Source organism: Tympanuchus pallidicinctus, unplaced genomic scaffold (assembly GCF_026119805.1).
Source record: "Tympanuchus pallidicinctus isolate F22 unplaced genomic scaffold, pur_lepc_1.0 scaffold8, whole genome shotgun sequence".
NCBI lineage: Eukaryota > Metazoa > Chordata > Aves > Galliformes > Phasianidae > Tympanuchus > Tympanuchus pallidicinctus.
The window spans coordinates 32,019,613-32,040,501 of NW_026294802.1; the positions used below are offsets into that span (position 1 = coordinate 32,019,613).

The window sequence follows — 20,889 nt, forward strand, 5'->3', positions numbered from 1 at the left end:
AGATCAGTAGAAATAATGAAAATAAGTATTTTATCAATGTGCCTTAACAGAATTTAGCAGAGATGAAAAGTTCTATACATTTATTAAAAAATGATTTGAGAATTGAATCTGTGTGGGCTCATAAATCAAAGTGGAGGAGTTCTGAAAACGTCAACACTTTTTTTACAGACACAGTTTACCTGAGAGTGTTCCCTAGGAATATTCCCTAGGAAATAGGAAATATTAGTTACCATTTTATTCACCCTATGACCAGTGATTTCCAGGACTCTAAAAAAAGTAAATCTTGACAGCAAGGTACGCTCACTCCTACTGCACCCAGTTCCTCAGTTCTATGCAATAGATAAACAGGCTAACACGATGCCCACGCAGAGGGCATCCTTGAAGATGCACTTGTTGTTTCTTAATACAGAAACCAGATTTTAATAGCACTCTGAGGGCTATACAGAGGAAAGTAACATCTCTAACTACCTAGCACTAAAGTAGACAGCAATGTCCAGCACAGTTAAGTTACTGCTCCTCTCATGCTGATATTTATGTTGTTATAAATATATATTTTTATTCCATGAGATGAGCAGACAACTGAGCAAAAGGGGAGGTATACATTTACATGGAACAGTGTGGTATTATACAGAGGTACTCACACTTTTAATAGAAGAGCTTTCTTTTAATAGAAGAGCTTTCTTAGCTCAATATCCCATCTAGACAACTTAGTTATACTCAGGTATCATGGCACTGCACTACATAAAATAAGTGCATGTGTGGTGATTATTTGTCCAGTCTGGAACATGGTGATAAAAATTTATTTGAAGTATGTACCAAAACTAATATAATTTAGGCAATGATAATATTTAACATAAACAAATACAGGGAAGGAAGAAGCTGGAATTGTATTTGATTTCCATTGGAAGGAAGAGGATGTTTAATTACAAACTTACTATGTACTTTGTCCAAGTGTTAATGAGGTAACCTGCTGATATATATACAAAATAACTTTAAAGACCAAGACAATTTAATCTATTTCTAATGTGTACTCTGCCACCCATTGTGAGAAATGGGACGTGAGGAGATCAAAAAACCTGTGTCTATTGTGTCTACTATGTAGGACACTTTCTAGCCCAGTACACGCTGTCCAAAATGTACATCATACAGCTGTACCTCCAACAGAGTAGTTCTACAATGCTGCACTTAAAACAATCTTTGAATAATTTGCAGAAAGCTTTAGAATTCATCGAGAATCTAATTTAATCATATTGTTTATACTTGTATTATTTGCAGTTTTTTATTTTGTCTTTTACATTCTGCTCTCATTGAATGTCCAGAATATGTGTGTGAAGACTGCAGCTCTGCTATGGCACAGTGTCATAAAATTATTGATTGACACTTGCTTGATGAACTCAATGAGATGAGATGACCAACCACTGAAGGATGCTAGAGAAGTGCTATACAATCCTGAAACCTCTTCTTTCTTGTGCTGACATCAGGAATGAAGACTAGGAGTCTTCATTCAACTTCATTTCTCCCTTTTTTTTCTTAATTTTCTGTGTTTTTCCAGATTTGAATCTCTCATTATGTGTTTTCCACTGACTCCAGCACTATGTGTTTACCTTATACAGCACCCATACAGCAGCTTTTTTTTTTCCAGAATGTAAGCCACTTGATCAGAACCTATCAAGTACTTCCAAACATTAAGAAAAGTCGTTTTCTTAATACAAAGCTATTTCTTAATAAAAATGGACAATTCAAAAGCAATACTGTTTGGGTTGCAAACCCAGTAAGCAGTCCTGCAAACAGGAGTTCTGCTACTCTGCTAGTTCTGATTTAGCTAGTAAATTATGCATTTTGGACAGAGGTTATGTATAGGAGTCAACATTGTTTCATTAGTCAAAAGCAACTCAATAAATTCAAAATTAGAAGCACTTTTGTTGATATAACCTATGCTCTAATAATATTAAAACTTATTCCATAGCCGTTCTTTGTCAAAAACAAACAAGTAATTAGACTCCAAAGTATAAGATTTACTAAGAGATGGCAGTAGTGTAAAATGAACTCTGTTCTAATTAGCTCCAAATAAATTTGTATGGTTGTCACACGTGGAAAGAGCATGGACTGGTTTTTGATCTACTGCCTAGCACAATTTACTCATTCTAAAAATATACCTGTAAAAGGCTACACACATTTACTGTATCATGTAAACAATAAAGTGGATAATCTAATGGAAAAGCATACCTAAGTTATATTTATGTACATCTCAGAAAATGGTGCTACATATGTAGGTGACTCTAGGTATGAAATGAAATTGGAAGACACAGAATATTTCACTTGTCCTTTGCAGGGAAATGTTTCATTTTCCTGTGAAGAACAGACCTGAATGCTGCAAAATGCAGTACTGATAAACTTCAGTATTGACCTTTAATTTACCAACACTGTGGGAAAGTGAACAGGGACTCAGTGACTCAATTCATCTGTATCGTTTTCCTGAGGAAATAATCAAGTGCACAAAAGGGTGAAGCAAATAGTGTTGCATTCATCATCAAAGTGTAAATAAAGCTATGACTCATCTTCTTAACAAAATAAAATAGGACTTTTAGGAGAAGCATATGGAATGCTCTGGCATTTTTGACTTTTCCAGTTGGCTCCAGCTTCTTTCCGTTATGCATCAAACATAAAGTTGCTTTATAGAGTTAGCTGTATATATAGTGCAGATACATAACAAATACCTATTCTTACTACCTATGATTGCTAAGTACAATTTAGTAGCAAACAAAAAGAACTGTTTAATTCTGCTTCAAAGAAAGGGAAATCTTTTCAAGCAAGCTCCTTAAATAACAATATTGTATTTTTTTTTTTCATAAGCTGTTTCAGACATTATTAACAATAAAAAATAAAGGAAAAAAAAAAGAATGCAAAAGTTTGCTATTGGAAGACTTTTATTTACTTTAGTTGTTTCTCACGCACCACATCTGGACATGCAGGTGGTGATTTCTGACAAATGGACTTCTATATATGTCCTGCAAACTTAAGCTCACAGAATTAATGGAGAAAAAAAGGCTTCCCCAAACTTTGGTTGGGTTTGATAACTAATAATGAGCTGGAAAACTGGTGCACCAACATGGTCCGAGAATAATAAAAGCTGAAACCTCTTTGAAATATATCAGGTGCTCTAATTTGTGAATATAAAATGAACAGATTGAAACTTTGCAAACAGAGCGCTTGATGCAGTTAAAATGAACTTGTATTGCTATAGTGGCCAAATATTGCTATGGGTCGCTCCCAAGTAAGTGTTGTGAAAGACTTACTTTATCAAGAAACGACTATCCAAAATAGCATTATTGTGTGCATTCTAGGGTATTACATTTTAGAGAAAAAAAATGCTGCCTATAAATGACTTTGAATGTAATAACTGGTTACACGTTTTCTAAGTGCTGAATCATCCATTTTAACTCTCCTTAAAGCTTTTATATCACTCAGTGAAATTCACTGTAACCTTGCTTCTGTATATGGAACATCTCCAAGGTTCATTATGGTAGGCAAATAGTTCAATAAAACTAGTCAGGCATTATTTAGGTTTTGTTCTGTTTGTGTTGTTTTTTGTTTGTTTTTGTTTTTTTTTTGTTTTTAATGCAACAAATGCACAATTGTTTACAGGTTAAAAAACTTTGAAATAAAAAGATTATAAATTACCCTTCTCTAAAAACCAAAGAAACTGAAATAAGACTGAGCAATGGCTACCTTTCTGAATAATGGCTACCTAATATTCCACAAAATCATTCAGATTCTGAAAACTTAAAAATACTCATGATGTTGTCATGAGCCAGAAAACAAGGTTATATTTGTGCCTCCTACATAACTACATGTAAGAAAAATATAACTTATATTTATGTACCTCATGTACGTGTTATAGTCCCAGCTCTTTCTATTGAAGATATCTGCATAGCTGTACCTCATTTTGGAAAAATGGTTTGTCTCTTAACAGAGAAGTTCATAGATTTATTTGCTCTAATACATCATAAATACCTGCTTTGATGTGAAACAATATAATATTAATCCAACTTATACTGTCATGTAGTGACAAGATCATCATTAACTGCCAATAAAGTACTTGAAATAAAGTGCTTATTTAAGCAAAGCAAAGCGAAGACGGCTCTAGAGCATATCTGGACTGACATAAAATGGCTACTCTTCAGATGGAGTCTCTGTCCTGCTCTGTTAGAAAGAAAGACTTACTTTATCAAGAAACCACTATTCAAAATAGCATTATTGTGTGCATTCTAGAGTATTACATTTTAGAGAAAAAAAAAAGCTGCCTATAAATGACTTTGAATGTAATAACTGGTTACAGGTTTTCTATTTCTTCTGGATAACAGTGTTGTCCAACCAGCTGACTGTGAAAAATATGCAGTCTTTATGAAATATTATGCTTATTTTGCAAATAGGTAGATGTAGCTAGGAAAGAGAACACAAAGCAGAAAGGTGCATTAAATCTTTGAAGGCATACATTAGTTCTCTCACTCTGAGATGTGCTTTCACACCAGTATGAGTTGATTGTATGTGTCAAGTTGACTGACACATTTAATTCCTTCTTTGAAATTTCTTGTTTTTACTTGGTTCCATTGTATTTATTTTTCCATCTCAATGACAATTTTACCATGATCTACATTTCCCTGACGAGTGTACCAATAATAATAAGTACACACCTGACTATCTTTTAGCTTCCTGCATAATTCTTCCAGTCAAGGCAATGACTTCAGGTGACCTGGACCCATTCTCCCATTCTGCATTAAATTCTTCCTGTAATTTCAAGAAATACTTACATGTCTCAATTCAGTAACGTGCTTGAGAATCTGCATAGATTTCTTATTATTTCAAATAAAACAATTATCCTTAAGACATTTGCAAATTGATTGCAGGTTAAATGTGTCTAACTGGTCTATAGTGAAAAGAGTCATTCCAGGTAAACCTAAACTTTACCTACCTCTAAAGCAGCAACTTCTCTAGCTCAAGCTAAATTTTTTTTTTACAATTACTTTTCAGCAGCCAAAGAATATGAGATTATTTCCTCCAAAACAAATATAAATATATATATATATAATATAGAGCAGCAATGCTCTCCAGAAACGTCTCATAAGATGAAATCTCTTAAAACAGAGAAGATGACAGGTAGAATTTTTTTCTAGATAGAAAATTAATTTGGCTGTGAGGTTCTGTTGTGATCCTTGCACAAGCAGCTCAAGGAATTGACAAGTTCACCTAACAGAGCCAACACTGTGACACCCTATTGACTAGGTGTCAAATGTCAAATAGCCCTGACCCATCAAACAACCTCATGTTGTTTACTTAACAGACCAAAAGGCAGCATGACACCTAGCACAATCAAGACTGGACATTTCTGACCATGCTAAGCACAGAATTTTAGAACCCTGAAGCAACTAGGAATTTAAGGACTTTAAGTCGTTCAGCAGCTGTTCGAGATTTTGATTACTGACGTTTATATATAAGCTTATACTTACTATCATGAAACTTTTATATAAAGCTTATGTATTAATTTCCTACTTCTTTTCATATTTATTCTCTGAATTAAGGGATTATCATATCAAACCAAATACATTCCTACAAGACAAAAAGCAATGAAAACCAGTGACAACCATTTTCTAAGGATAAGAACGGTTATCAGTGAAAGTGTTTGTGTATGATCAGCTCTGTTATTTTTATTTGGTCCATTACAGAAATTCATTGATTCTACTGCTGTAGAATATTTTGTTTATTGGCTTCTTTCAGTCTTTAGAGACAGAATATGCATTCTTGATGTCAAGGTCTTTATCACTGCAATATTGTTGTCCTTGAAAACTACCTTTTTTGCAATCCAATGTCACAACCTATTTAATCTATCTGTATTTTTTAAGTGTTTACTGCCATGGCACAGTACTCTGAGTTATGTACAAATATTAAAATGCTATAGGCAGGCTACGTGCAGGTAGGCAGTGGCATCTGTGTATTTTGAGAGCTGTGACACCATGATTGTTTCTCTGAAGCAATTCAGAGAAACAATCATAGCACACAGAAAAGGACAAGGCACTGCACAAAACTTTCTGAAATCAGAGTGGTAGTGGGGTTGAACTCGATTTCAAAAAGCTTTTAACCCCTCCCCCCTCACTCCCCAGATTCTTGTGACTGCGTCAAAAGTTTGTTTATGCAACTAACTTTAAAAGTAAAATGATAAAAATAACAATATTCTTTTTAGCAGTTTAGATCATAGTAAAAACATACCAGACACTAAAAAAAAATTCTGAATTCAACAGGAGGAAGAATGTTTCTGAAATAATCTTTCTCTATTAAAAAGGAAAAAAAAAAGAAAGAAAGAAAGAAAAAGAAACCAACAGACAAAAAGCAACAAAAACATTTTTAAATGCAACTTCCTTATTTGTCTAACACATATTCAAAATTTATGAATGCATTTATTTTGCAAATATTTCCCTTTCTCTTCACTGTAAACCTAACAAGTTCAGTGCCAATAATATTTTTAATTGAGAGTGAATGAAGCCATGTATCATATTTAATTTGTTGATTATATGATAACAATAGTCTCTCCATGGTTCATCTTAGATTGTTTCTCTCTCCTTGGCAAAGACATGTATCATTTTATTATTCTGAATTTAACAAATTCCGTCTCTAGCAAGCCAAGTGAGAATCTAATTTCCAAGATCTTCTACTGGAAAAGTTTGAAATCTCGATTTTGAAACTGTGAAGTGATGATGTAGCAGTAACCTTCTCTTTTTGCTTGTTGCAGATGAAAATGTCAATCCTTGAAAGACACATTACTCATCCCCAAATGTACAGATTTAATAGAAAAAGTCAACATTGGCTTTGCATTATATGTGACCTATATGAAATCCTAAATACAAGTCCGATAAATTCTGCACTAATAAAATAATTCTCTTTTGTTTGAGAGCTGCTCTGAAAATAGCATTTCCTATTTTATTTTTTGGCCCATGACATAAGAGGTGGATGTCGGTGTTGTGGTAGAAGAGGTTGAACCTTCCCACCAAAATCCCATTACATGTTGTTGCCGTGTGACAGATGCCAACAGAGGGGCAGTATGACACAATGGCATCTGACATGGAAGTATGTATGAAGAAAGGGTGTGTCAGTGAACTCCTCCATGTAGAAAAAATTGTACCCATTGACATTCATTGATGCTTGCTGAACATTTATGGAGACCAAACAGTGGATGTGAGATCACTGAGGCAGTGGGTGGTGTGTTTCAGCAGTGGTGACAAGAAAGACAAGACATGTTCCAGATAGCTAAGCAGCTTTTGACAAGCATGACATGCAGGCTCTTTTTCACCACTAGCAAAAATGCATAGCTAATGGTGGTAACTATGTTGAAAAATAGTGTTTTGAAGCTGAGAACTTGTACTTTCAAATATTGTAACTGTGCTCTTTGTGACTAATGTAGAGTGGAAATAAGAGGCATTACTATCAGAACAACCTTTCTATTTTGCAGTACGAGAAAACAGTTATTAAAAGATAGAAGAAGAGCAGAACAGACTATTTTTTGTGCCAGAGTAACTTTCTCACTCATTAAAATATATATATATATTTGCTATGAACAAAATACATTAATTCAAGGCAAAATAGAATGCCATGTATAATATTTTTTGAATCCTTGATTGTACATTTTCATCATTCATTTTATTTTCTGTATTGTCTCACTCAACTTATTTAAACCATTTTTTACTTTTTCAATATTTCAGAAGCTATGCTCACACAGATATAGCACGAAGATTCAGTTCAGATTTCAGATAAAATATTTGACAACACAGCACAAGGTCACCTTTTAGCCTAATGACTGGAGGTTTTGGTTCACCACCATTGACCCTGTTTGTACCATATTCTGTATTAAGTCATGCATGGAGTTGGGGAGAATTATGCAAGAAAATGTAGGCAGATCCGGTACACTCAACTCTCCCCTACCACTGGAATTTGCTTCCAGTCATGTTTTCAATTTCTTATTCCTGTTCTTTTCTAGTAAATCCAGTGGAAAAAAAAAATCTGTATTTTCACACTAATTTTTCTTTTGCATTATATAGCACAGTCTCAAGCATTAAAAAGGAACAACAACAACAACAAACAAACAAAAAAAAAAAAAAAAAAAAAAAAAAAACAACAAACAAAAACAAAAAAAAAAAACCCCACAACCTTATGGCTTACTATCACCCTGCTTGCTATCACCCTGCAGCACATTTTCCAATAGCTACTCTGGCCTCATCTGACTGTCACTGAATACCACAGCATTTCTGGAGATCTGACATGCCAAATAGCTTTCAACAGTGAAATCATACAACAGATTTTGGAAATGAGTTACATCTGGGCCAAGCTGCTGAGTGTTACAAAATACAAATCATCAACCCAGAATTTCCTACATGCTTATAAGAAAATACAAGTTTCTATCTTCTTCAGCAGGTGAACTGATTAAGCAGCATTTTAAGAAGCAAATATAGCGTGATTTCTATTTTCTTTAGCTTGTGCCCTGTGGTGAGGCATCCAGCACACTTCCAATTGTTTCTTTGGAATGATCACTTATTATTTCTTGTCATGTATTTTTTATCTATGAACAATCAAATCCTGAATCAAGTTAGAGAGGAAGGACAGGGAACTTACAACCAGACTCAGTGGATAAGGAATATCTTCCAGAAACTTTTTCCCCTCAACTTCAGAACTTTTTACAAATGGGGAGGTGGAGGGAAGGATGAAGAAAAAAGGACATCTATTATTGGAACTAAACTAAGTAAAAGTTTTCACAGACTTCTTTAAAGTTTCCATCAATCGAACGTGCATGAAACTATGGGGTTTAGTTTTCCCCAATATATCTGAGACAAAAGTCATATGAAAAGTTAATACTGGTGCCAGAGTAGTTGAAGAAAAAGAGACTGGCTGAGATAGGTGAGTAAAAAAAAATCACATCATTCTATAACCTTAGCAGTTAATTTTCCATTCATCTCTCAGTCATGTCTGTCTTACTTGTACGTGCAATTTAAACAAACAAACAACAACAACACAACACTCTTAACAGGTAAACTTTAAGCAAGGACTCAGAAATATTTTTAAACTGACCAACCACTTCATGAATTTCAGTGTCTGAGTAATCACTTATGTCACGACAAAGCAAAGATTCATTTTCAGAAAATGCAGAAATCTTATGCTGTGCTCGACAACTTAGTATGAGTAACATAGGAGTAATTCAGGGTGAAGGCAATAGGAACTCTGTTCTGTGTATGCAAGGTATTGAGCAAGTTTCTCATTGGGAAACCAACAAAATGCAATGTATTTTGAAAGCAAAATCACTTGCATTCGTATAGCTTCCACCTCATCAGATTCCAAATTTATAGGAGCTGTAGAATTAAAAAAAACTTTTAACTTTGGATTGACTATCCAGACTTCAGATTAATGTTGCCTGTGCCTCTCATATTTCTGCCTGTGATTTTCTGAGAAAAAATATGAACATCTCTTTTGTATGACAAAGAAACAGTCAGTCTCAGACAACAGAGCTGCAAGAGACCACAGTACAGACACAAAAGACATATCTGAGATTTCTGGACAATTGCCAAAAGTCCTAAAATTATGACCTGAAAATATTTCCAGATGAAAAACAATGATCTGCACATCGGGGTACAAATATCTGTTATATATAATAAATGAAGTCATAGCCTATAATTCAATTGCAAAGAAATACAAAGATTAATCCTTTGTCTGTTAATTTAATATTCTGTATAATATTTATATGTTTCATGTTATCATCTGCATTTTAACTTACACTTGGTAATCCCATTTCCCACCATTCATTCTTTTTTCACCAGTTTTTTTTCATACAAAAATCAAATAGCATTTAATTTTATTGATTTATAATATTTTTAATTCCTTACTTTTATTATTATTTATTGAATAGCTAGAACAATCTTATTTATAAATGAGTTTTAAATTCAGAGTTCAGTAAGTAGTCAAGCAGCAATGGAAACTATTTTCCATTGACACTTCGAATTCCTGTGACAAAAATTACGTTTTTCTAAAAATGTTACAAGGAAGTTTCAGCTTTACTAGCAATGACTGAGAACAATCAGTTAGCAATATAAAAAATGAAACAGACAATGCTTCCATATCCTTCAAGGTTTACCCTGTCAAATTTTACAGTTCTGAGGACCAAACAGCTGAAGGAAAAATTCCCAGGGACTTAAACTAAGAGAATGAGTAATTCAAATTATTCAACTATAAATGTTATTCTTTTTCAAAAGTGAAATTTTGATTCTGTGGAAATATGTGAAACTTCCTACCAATAACAAAAATGAAGAAGGGGATCAAACTATTTCATATCCAAGAGATTTATATGACACAACTAGCAAAATACAGGTAAGCAAGTCACATATATATAATACTTTATGAAATACAAGTCATTAGGCAACTAAAACACAATGACCAGCACTGGAAATTATGCCAAAAGAAAAAAAGCCAAACTCAAGCAAAACAAAACCAGTCTCAGTTTTACTCCATACACAGCCTCTTGGAAATAATCTTACATTTTTTTCAGGACTCAAACTATAAATTTCCCCTGCTACTATTTGACATGCTACTATGGTCCATCAAAAATGACAAGGAAGTAAATTCATACTAACAGAGTAACTTGCTGAACTACCCGCAGCTGGCTGAATCTAGATAAACGAACCAAGTCATGCTGCACTATGTCAAAGCTCAAGTACAATTTTCCTACTTGCATGGTATGCCTGCTACAAATACAGCTTGAGGTTTCCAACAACAGACCTGCTGTTATTATGGCAACTGCACAGGGTAATAAAAGAAACCTCGTGAAAGTCACACATGACAAAAGTTGAGAGGAAAGCCTTGGTAAACGACTGCTTCCCAGAAATCGGAACTGTGATTGTTCTTTCAAGTATTTCTAAAACTATTTGGTAGTCTGTGAATTACATGAATTTCACAGACAAATGATTATTTATCAGTACTACAGATATGCAGATGACACTAGATGCTGAAAAGAGAATTTTGTAAAGCAGGCCTTAGGCCATCAGAATCTATTGATTTTTGATTGTTATAACCTGGTGGCATCAATTTATTATTTGTAGCAGACTTCTTCCTCCTTTTAGGATATAAGAAATAAATAAAGCTGCTTCTCTGTTCACAGAAATGTTAGGAACTCACAAAACAATGAACGGTGGATGTGTCTTTGAAACATTTGTGAAATAATATTGGATTTTATCCTGATGGTAGTTTAAATAAATTGGGTATTTCTGGTTACTAATATAAATTTGAAGAAGGACAAGAAATCACTGTGAAGAAAAGAAAAAAGCATAGGATTTTAACATATAAAATTCAGCATTTAAAAGAAATGCAGGAAATGTGTAAAGTTTGGAGAAACATTAAAATAACGCAAAGCAATTTTTATAATATGTAATGATGTAAGATATCTCCTCCGTTTCCGTGGTGACATGACTTCTGGAAATCCAGAATTTCTTAATGTTGGATAAATCCTTTCAGTTCTGAGTAGGCAGAATCACATTTATACCATTTTACAGTGCAAAGATCAAGAAGTTGCCAAAAATGTGTAGCTAGGCACTTATGACTCATGCCGCAAGTTCAGAAAAAATTCTGTTTTAGCTTCACTACACATGCAATACTCACAAAGCAATCCATGCTCTAGAAACATGTTCAGACATTATCTTCATAAGAAATGAGGAAAGAGCAGAAGTACTCCTTCTTTCAAGAGTGCACCTCTCTAACCTGCCATTTTAGACTGAGATTATTTTTGAGAGGCCAAAATCTAGGTCACCAGCTTGAAATTACCCACAGAAGCATCAGCCAATGCTTTTTCCTCTGATATTCTGTACATGTGGTCATTAAGCCAGTATTGACTTTCGGCTGTCTCAAGTTTCATAGAAGAAGCCACCAACATACATGTCTTCACAGCACTAGCCGGACATTACATCCATCTTGCACCTGGATAAACACCTATTGCACGCCAACACAGAGAACATCTGAGACATATACTATGTTGATGCCTAAGTGATGCAGATCTACCTTTACATCCCTAGCCCCTCCATCAGGAACTGTAGATGCCTGCAACAAAAAAATGTGCTCTGGGCCTCTAAAATGTACAAGATATCCCTTAATTTCTCTAATACCTGTGCACAGAAAGAAGGCCCTAGGCGATATACAGATAACTAGACAGAGTAAACTGGCAGATCTTACACAAGCTGCATTGTCATTTGATCATGACAAATTTGGGGCTAAAGAACTAAAAATCATAACAAAGTCTAAAAAATTTCTACAGATAAACACTTTGGGAAGATGTCATCATCAGTGTTTAGAATCTCAATATCACTGTTTGCCATCCTGAGTTTCTTTTTTAAACATGAGAGATGCTAGAAGGCTTCAGGAGTATCTTGGATGTAGATGAATGGGGAGAAAGGGGATGGGGAAAACAGAGGGATGAATGGATGAATACACGAGAGAAAAAAAAATTAATTGGTCTTCTTCATTACTCACAGAACAGAAAAAATTTCAACTTGTGCACTCTTACAGTTAGCAGAGAAGAAGAGATGAGGAATTTATATTTAGCTAAAGAGCACCTCCCCTGTGAGACACAGAAATTCAAGCATAAATGAATTTGAGGTTAACTTGTCCTTTAGCCACCTTGCTGTCTGAAGTGAAAAACAGATATCAATTGTTACACTTCAGTCTTTAGATTCAATGTTGTGACGTGGCTGATAGAAGAGCTGCAATAACCAATGAAGTCAATTTTTTGTAATTGATGTATTTAATTGTGATAATGCATAATGCATCTAGCTTTGAAGGGTTTGCTTCTGTAATTTCTTTTCAAAACTTTCAGTTCAACTGTACAATACTCAGCACATCACCAGTCTTACAGTATGATTTGATTACACGCAGACCTAGCAGAATTTTATTGTTTACATCTGCTGCTTGAATTATAGTAACTTTTATTTTGGACCTAGTTATATTTTCCCATATTAACACATCTCAAACTGCCTCAAACAGTCTGTTTAACCAGTGTTGCACAAGAATACTGGGTCCTTAAGCCTAAAATTATGTATATTTGTTTGCAATTTTCTTTTCTTACTGTTATCACACGAGTAATTCAGCTGCACTATGCAGCCAGATGTTACTACATACTGTTGATCTAATTCTAAATCCTTTTTGCCAAGTCAGAAATGAATACCATGGGGTCATTTTGAACACATAAAGTACTTACTGTGGGACAGAAAACAATGTCTTTTCTGTGAAAGATGAAATACATCCCACAAGGCTTTTCAATAGACAGTAATTAACTCTTCAGTATTTTCATACATCGTAGCAAGTCTTCCTTGTGAGTCAGAGATGAATTACTAAACAAAGAACATTAAGGTTTGCTTCAATGGTGCATTTCATACTTACTGATACAAATGAGTTTCCTAATAGCACATGAAGAGCGTTCATTACTAATAGAAAAATTCCTAATCTACAGAATTACCTTCCTTCCTATGTCTTTTCCTATTTCTGAGCTAAAAGTGAGTCATTTTGAATTTAAGATCAAGGACATAACAGTAATTTTATGAATTGTAATGAACTTAAAACTCAGTTCATAAACTCTAAGAATCACATCTTACTAAACAGACAGATAGCTAGCTAGCTAGCTAGCTAAATAGATAGATAACCCAAGTCACTTAAGATATGGAAATAAACACTCCAGGGCACTTAAATGTTTTTTGTTGTTTTTTTTTTTCATTTTGCTGGTCACTTAGTGATGGTCTACACATGACTAGTAAGTTAAAGTGTGCATAGTGTCAAACTTGGTTAAACCACTTCTCTTTTTTAATCAATTCTTGGTTTGTCACTAAGCAGAATTTCTTCTTCTTTTTCCATCTTTCTTTATTTCACTATTCAATATATTTTTGTAGTGCCTGTTTTGAGGAGATGAGGGTGCATAAAAGGAAAAATTGCTTCTTCCTTTGTCTTCTGATTTGCAGAGGGTGTAATTTTGCCTTCACTGAAACAGATCTTTTCAAATGTTAATGATGTCAACTCTTGAATTGAATGGTTGTTATAAAACTATTTGGGGAAAAGGCTTTCTGTTTCACAGTTTAACTTCTGCGCTTGAGTAGCTAATCTCAGGTCACCATGCTGATTCACCTTCTTATAACCTTATCTCAATTGTATCCAAAACTCAACGAACTAAAGGGTTTTCTGGCTGCCACTCATGGAGTCTTATCAATTTTGTTCACTCAGTTGAAATCATATTATCTTAATTACCTCCTTAGTCCTTTAACTTTCTACTGCATGTCTCAGGGTCTCACATTCACTTCTTGACTGACACAGTTCCCACAGCATGAAGGGACAAAACCAAAGTGTGTCAAAGAGACTTTTATCCCCATAGATGAACTGTTTTATTTTTGCTTTTCTGTCTCTCCTCCACCTAGCCCACCAGCAATGCAGCTCACTTGAGTAAGGCACCACCTTCCTGCTACAACGACCTCAAGATGAATTTGCATCAACCTGACAGTTGAAATGTAGATTAAGTTTTCCTTCTTGAGCCCTAACTCAGATGTCTTCTGGCAAGTGCCAGCCAACAGCATAGGCACGTGTGTGATAAACCTTCTAACTGTTTTCCTGGGAGCGCTTGCCACTCTGTGCCGCCTGCCAGGACAGGTTCTCTTCCAGCATCACCCTGACTGGCCAGGCTGCACCAGCATTTCCCCAGGTCTGCATTCCCAAGGAAGTGCAGGCTGCAAAACAAACAAAAAGAGCAAGCCAAAATTTTCACAACATATTATCAAATATATATATGTTTTTTCACAAATACCTGAAGTTTACTGTCAATAAGAGCAAGAGTTTCAGCTTTAATGAATGTGGCAGCAGTGGAAGAGAACAGAAAAATGATGTAACGCCTTGTGCAAACACTTCTCAATTTCACAAAGAGGAGCTCCTTGTCACAGGACATAATGGACCATAATAGACATTTCCTTTTTTTCTTTTTTTTTTTACAGACTACACATATCCAGTCAACTTCTTTTGGGAATGGTATATTGAGCTGACTGGGACATTAATTTGAGATTATGGATCAGCTCTGACGTGCTTTGTCAGCTTTCATGTTCTTGCAAGGGACACAGACTATAAAACATGGTGTCAGACCAGTGAAACTAGCCAGATTCAAGAATTCTACAGATTGAAGAATTCTAGATTGCATGACCAATGCAATTATCAGAGTTTTAGAGAGTATTTCTCTTAATGACCTCAGCATGTATTTAAAATAATAACATATTACTAATTACTGACTAGTCCTGCTCCTTTGAGAAGGTTTCAAGGGAAAAAGTGATTACACCAAAATTAACAATAATTTGTTCCAGAAGATAAGTTATAAGAATTTCCTACATTTTAATTCTTCCTTTTCTGTGCATCTAAGGATAAAGTTTCTTCTTTTCTTTAATGATGAATTTTCAATGCAAATCCAGAAAGAGTGTACTTTCCTACAATGCACTTTGAACATCATCTGAAAGGTAGAAAAAATAGAGGAAAAAAAGTCCTATTCCTCAAACTGGCCTGCAGCCATGCCAGTGTTCCTCTTCTTAAGACAGGCACTAAAGAGGTGTGTTTTAAGCTTTTTATCCTTCTCACACAGATCTAGATTTCAGAGGACACCTTGTGGACTGCAATATTTTGCAGCCACTCTCAGTGGTTTAAGTATTTCCTGAATAAATTGCAAAAATTAACTATTTTGAAAAAGAGAGTAATTATTATTATTAAATGCAGGAGTTAGTCTTTGGAGGCTAAGTGATAAGAAATTTATTGAGAGTAGGCAACGGCAAATTTAACTAAATCTAAAATAGTTTGCTACTAAGCACTGCAAAATAGTGGTTACCAGGAAAATACTAATTTCTTCAGAAAAAATTCCCTATAAAAATGCTCAATAAACAATGCCATCATCTCTTCCAACAAGGGCTGTATTCATGCTGTATTCTTGCCTCAAGGAAAAGACTCTTTAGCTGTTGTGGGGCACAGACACAAGCTAATTATTCTTTCTGGACCAGAACTAGAAAGCCAAACACACCCAGACACTGATTTCTGGACAAATGACTGCTAAGAAGAGCATCTTCCCCTTTTCGTTTACCATTTGCAGCTCAACTGTAGATAGCTCGAGAGCATAAATACTGCTGTCAGGCTAATCTCAGGAAAAGGAGGGGGATGCACAGGATAACTGGCCAGCAACAGATGGGATATGCTGTTTCATCTCATAGATTGGTACAGCTCCTGTTGCAGGACATGCTATCCAGAAGGAATCCTAACTAATGCAGTATGGTTTTCCAAAGAGGACCTGGCTTTAAATGATCACTGAGTCCTAGAATTTCTCCCTAAATTTCCTATTCACTCCTTAAATAGTTCCAGTCAGGCAAAGTTTAGATCCGTTGTTTGTCTGGAAATTAATCAATCAGATCTTGAAATGCCTTTTGGTTTAAGACAAGGTGAAAGCATACCATAGAATTCTCCCATTCTGTTAACAGGACTTGCTACATCTGGTTTAAGATTACTTGCCTTTAAGAAGAAAGTTCTTTGCTCTTCTAATCACAAGAAATGCAAAAAGGTCATCATCTATCCCAGTTACAACAAAGATGATTGCTTTCACTTCAGACTTCATAGTTATACTGGCTTTGACCGTCAACTGACTTCTGAAATAGTTAAGCTGCATTCAAATTAGACTGTTGTTATTGAAATTTACAATGAACAGAATTTATCTTTTATTCATTCTCAACTTTGTATAGACACCTAGGGTTTAATTTTGTTCTTTTGATACTTCAAATTAAATATTATTTGAAAACCAAAAAGCGAAACTCATTTGAAAACTCACAGAAGCAGAAATGAAGATACCAGTTCATTCTGACCCTCCAAGCAAAAAGAAATGAATAAATTAAACATCTATGTCTGTTCTCTTTATCAGGGTGAACTGTGGTTTCTTACTCCATGGAAACTCACTCTGACCCAATCAGTGATTGAATGCCAATTTAAAGAATCACCACCTTATCTTATTGCCTTAAAATGTAGATACTGTTTATTATGGAAGAAGTTACCTGTACAAGTCATATACACAATATTGGAGCACAGTAATCCTTCATAAAGACAGAATTACACCAAGGTTTAAATTACCAGACGCTGATATATACTAATGGAAAAGATGAGAATACATAACATGTAACAAGCAAGTCAAAAGAGACAGGATTTGGCTGAGAAATATTGCTTTGTTGCATTACTGTCTGCAGCACTGAGTCTTTGTACAAAAAGTGTTATAACTTCACAGCGTATGACAAGACATCTTAAGCTCATATTTAGTAGATTTTAGAAATTTTATGCAACTGATCACATGCAGATCCACAAGTGTTCAGTGGGACATTTTTTTCTTTATGCTTTTTCCTCTCATAAAATGACTTTCAAGTAAAAAAGATCTTTATCAATAGCAATGTATAAACAGTAAATTATTTTTAAACATACAAATAAAAAATTAGAAAACATTGCATAGTAGTCATTAAATGTTATTTCTGTATTATTTATTTATTTATTTATTTATTAATGAAGAATCAGTTTACGCAAACATATATGCAGTCTGACCCTTTTGGTTCATGGGAATGCCTACTGATTTCAAAGGGACTCTGCCAAACAGAGATACATGTTTTACAGCATTTATCAAGAAATATTTAAGTTTTAGAACTAAAGGAGCAATTTTAGTGAGTGCTTACACATCGTGTTACACATTTTCATCAGGAGTCCTGATAAAAAATTCCAGAATTTCACAATATAAGCTCTTTAAGAAACTACTGAATATGAATAAAATCAATATTCAGACTAAATGTTTACAGATGGGAGCCTCTAAACAAATGCAGTGAGCTACAGTTAAGTTTACCTTACTCCCTTTGCTGATTAATCTATCTATCTCATCACAAACCAGAACATAGCTCAAATAGAGAGGACTTAATTTATGGAACAAAATTTTGCCTTTTCTATCTCTTTTCTTTCTCTTCAAAGTCGTAGTGCACCCTTTCTCTTTGTTTTGATCTTTCTACACTTCGAGGCCTTCAATTTACCCACTACCAGCTTACTAGCTACCAATTCACTGTTATTACTACTTAAATAGCTTAAATTGCTGCTCTAGTTTCTTCATATACCAGACATTATTGCTAGTTTTACACGCATATATTATGTAATATCCATGCAAATCACAATCCCCATATCAGAGTTCAAAGTGTAATATAAAATCACAAGTATAGATGAAATTACATAGTTTATAATTCTCGTACCTTATTTAATTGTGATATGTATGGTTCATAGCTTTTGCAGCAGTGTATATCACATATACTGACACTTTTATGATCAAGGAAAAGCATCTATGATGATTCACTGTTGCTAAACCTGCAATAGTAATTTGTTGCACTATAATGAATGTACAGAATTTTAAAGAGAATCATGATGATGGAGATAGTTGAGTGTTTTGCTAGCTTTCAGAATCTTCAGTACCATGAATCATATATGGCAATTTTATTTCAGATTGATGGTCATTTCCATTTGTCATCTGCACAAACTTGATTCCATCAGTGTTGTATTGTTTTGAATCACCAGATGGCATTTTCTCTGCTCTAAAGACTCACCATCTGAGTATGTAGGAGTTAGAACTGAAATTCTTTATAGAACTTGAGTACCTTACCAGAAAAACAAAACAAAACAAAAAAACCAACCACATATCTCAGTCTCCCTCTTTAGTTCAGAATATTCTTTCTCAAATGAGTTGATGTAGACAAGCTATGTCTACAGAAATGGAAAATCGGAAGAAACAAACAAACACTTTAATCCACATGTATGTACTCCCTGGGGCCATTTTTTAGAGGCATTCTTTCTCATTTCCTAAAAAAGTTATATTTAAAGCTGCACTTGAATAAAGTAATATTGACAAATTGAAATAAAATGGTGTTGAAAAGTTTGTCTGCTTTTAAGCACCACTGTAATTTTGCTGCTTCTATTTTGGTTATCTTCTTCAATTTATTTCTCTCCCTTTTTTTCCATGTACAATCCACAGGAAGAACAACAACAAAAAAAATTAAGCGAAGTATGCAGTCAAGGCAAGAATTCTCAGTAAATTACAATCATGATTTATTCCCATCACATGGAATATCAGTGGAAATACCATAAAGTGACGTTTAAGCATCAAACAGTGATTGTTTTATGTCTGTAACTACATTGCACACATCTTTTTCATTCTTTTACTTCCTTTTGTTATTTGAGTTGATCACAGTACTTCCTTCTCCGTGAATTTTGGAAGAAAAGACAAACAGATTTTTATAGTGCTCCATTTCTTTACATCTTTTAATTGTTTAAGGGAACAGGGAGGGTTACTCATAAATCAATTTTGTGTGAAAATCTGAAAAAAAAAAAAAAGCATTTGGGGAGGTAAATTAAAGCAGAAGTAATTATCATATTCAAATTTGGCTAAGGTTGTACATTGCATCACGCTTGCCCAAACATGACTCCTTTATGTAAGGATTCAATGTTCCCTCTACCTTTATACTCTCTATATACAGAATACCTTTCTGTTATCTGCTTCTATTTTTACTAACAGCAAGTGGCTGATTTTACTCTGGAGATATACAGTACTTCTTTTGTACATCAGGGTGGAACTATGTGAATAAACACTTGAGTTCCACTGCCAGCTGAAAAACAATTTTTTTCCAATCTTCTCAATATTTTCTTTTTTTCATTAACAGTTTATGTATAGTATTTAATGTAGATTTTATGAGAATTAGTGAAAAAATGCAAATAAGAAACACATTAAAAAGGTATAAAAATGCTCAGTGGAAGTGTGAAAACAGTAACAGTTGAGTAGTTTTGTCATTTTTGATTTTGTAGTTCGACCTACTTTGTCTTAATATGTGGTAAGCCATCAGAGTACTTCTGATATCATAAGAATCATGAACATGATTAAGAAAAACTATGATCTTTAAACCATTAACTCACTCTATTGAAATCAATGACAGTTTTGAACTCTATTTTGAGCTCAGTAAGGACAGAATTAGACCTTAAGGCTGTAAACTCCGATAGCAGAGGTGACACAAAATCAGCACTAAAAATCACCAGGTTATCTCCATGAAATAAGCTCAATAGATATTTGTTTACAATGAGGTATAAACAGCCCCTGTAAAAATTTTTAGAAGTATTAACCACTGGCAAAAGTTGGTTGGAAGTTGGAGGGAAGGAGGGACTTGCTGTATATAAAAAACAGAATTGGAAATTACTCTTGCATTTGTTTCAGTCAAAGGAATCTAATGATTTTAAAGTGCCTACAGCTAAAACCAGTCATAGCACAATGAGTTCTGAGGTTGCAAAAGACTGAAACAGAGCTACTTGTTTCAATGAAATATACACCTACAGTGCTTGCTTTAAAAGCAGTCCATCATTCTTTATTATAAAAACCCCTGATACGGCAGAAGAATCATGTAAGCATTCAGCAAGGTGGAATAGACTTCACTCCATTGCTTGCTTTCATGCAGAAGTATTATGGTTTTGCTGCCTTCCCAAATCTTTATGAAAATAAGATGTATATCATGCAGACTTGTCTTGTAAGTAAAATTGTTATTGCATTTATAAATTGTGAGTTACTTCAGAACACATGAAATTAATTCCCCCTGTCAGCTATGCCTACTGTCACAGAGATCATCTACTTTGCCTGTTGCCTTAGCCACATTCAGTTTGTCTTCAAATCTACTTCCTGCTCTCACTCATCTTTTCCCACATCAGCTGTGAGGTTCTTGAGCTTCCTCAAAGTTGTGCTTCTGCCAAACACTTTGCTTGTGCTCT

At 34.4% G+C, this 20,889-nt stretch overlaps 1 protein-coding gene across 4 annotated transcripts in view; it reads right to left on the minus strand.

Moving 5' to 3' along the window:
• Positions 1-20,889, minus strand: part of SLC16A7 (solute carrier family 16 member 7) — a 75,993-nt gene that overhangs the window by 36,530 nt on the left and 18,574 nt on the right. The window contains exon 1 of one of the 4 annotated variants that reach the window (XM_052669196.1): positions 13,274-13,373. The exons of the other annotated variants lie outside the window; for them this stretch is intronic. The gene's annotated coding sequence lies outside the window, so the exon portion shown is untranslated. Of the gene's footprint in view, positions 1-13,273; positions 13,374-20,889 lie in introns of those variants that run through there. 4 annotated transcript variants of the gene reach the window in all.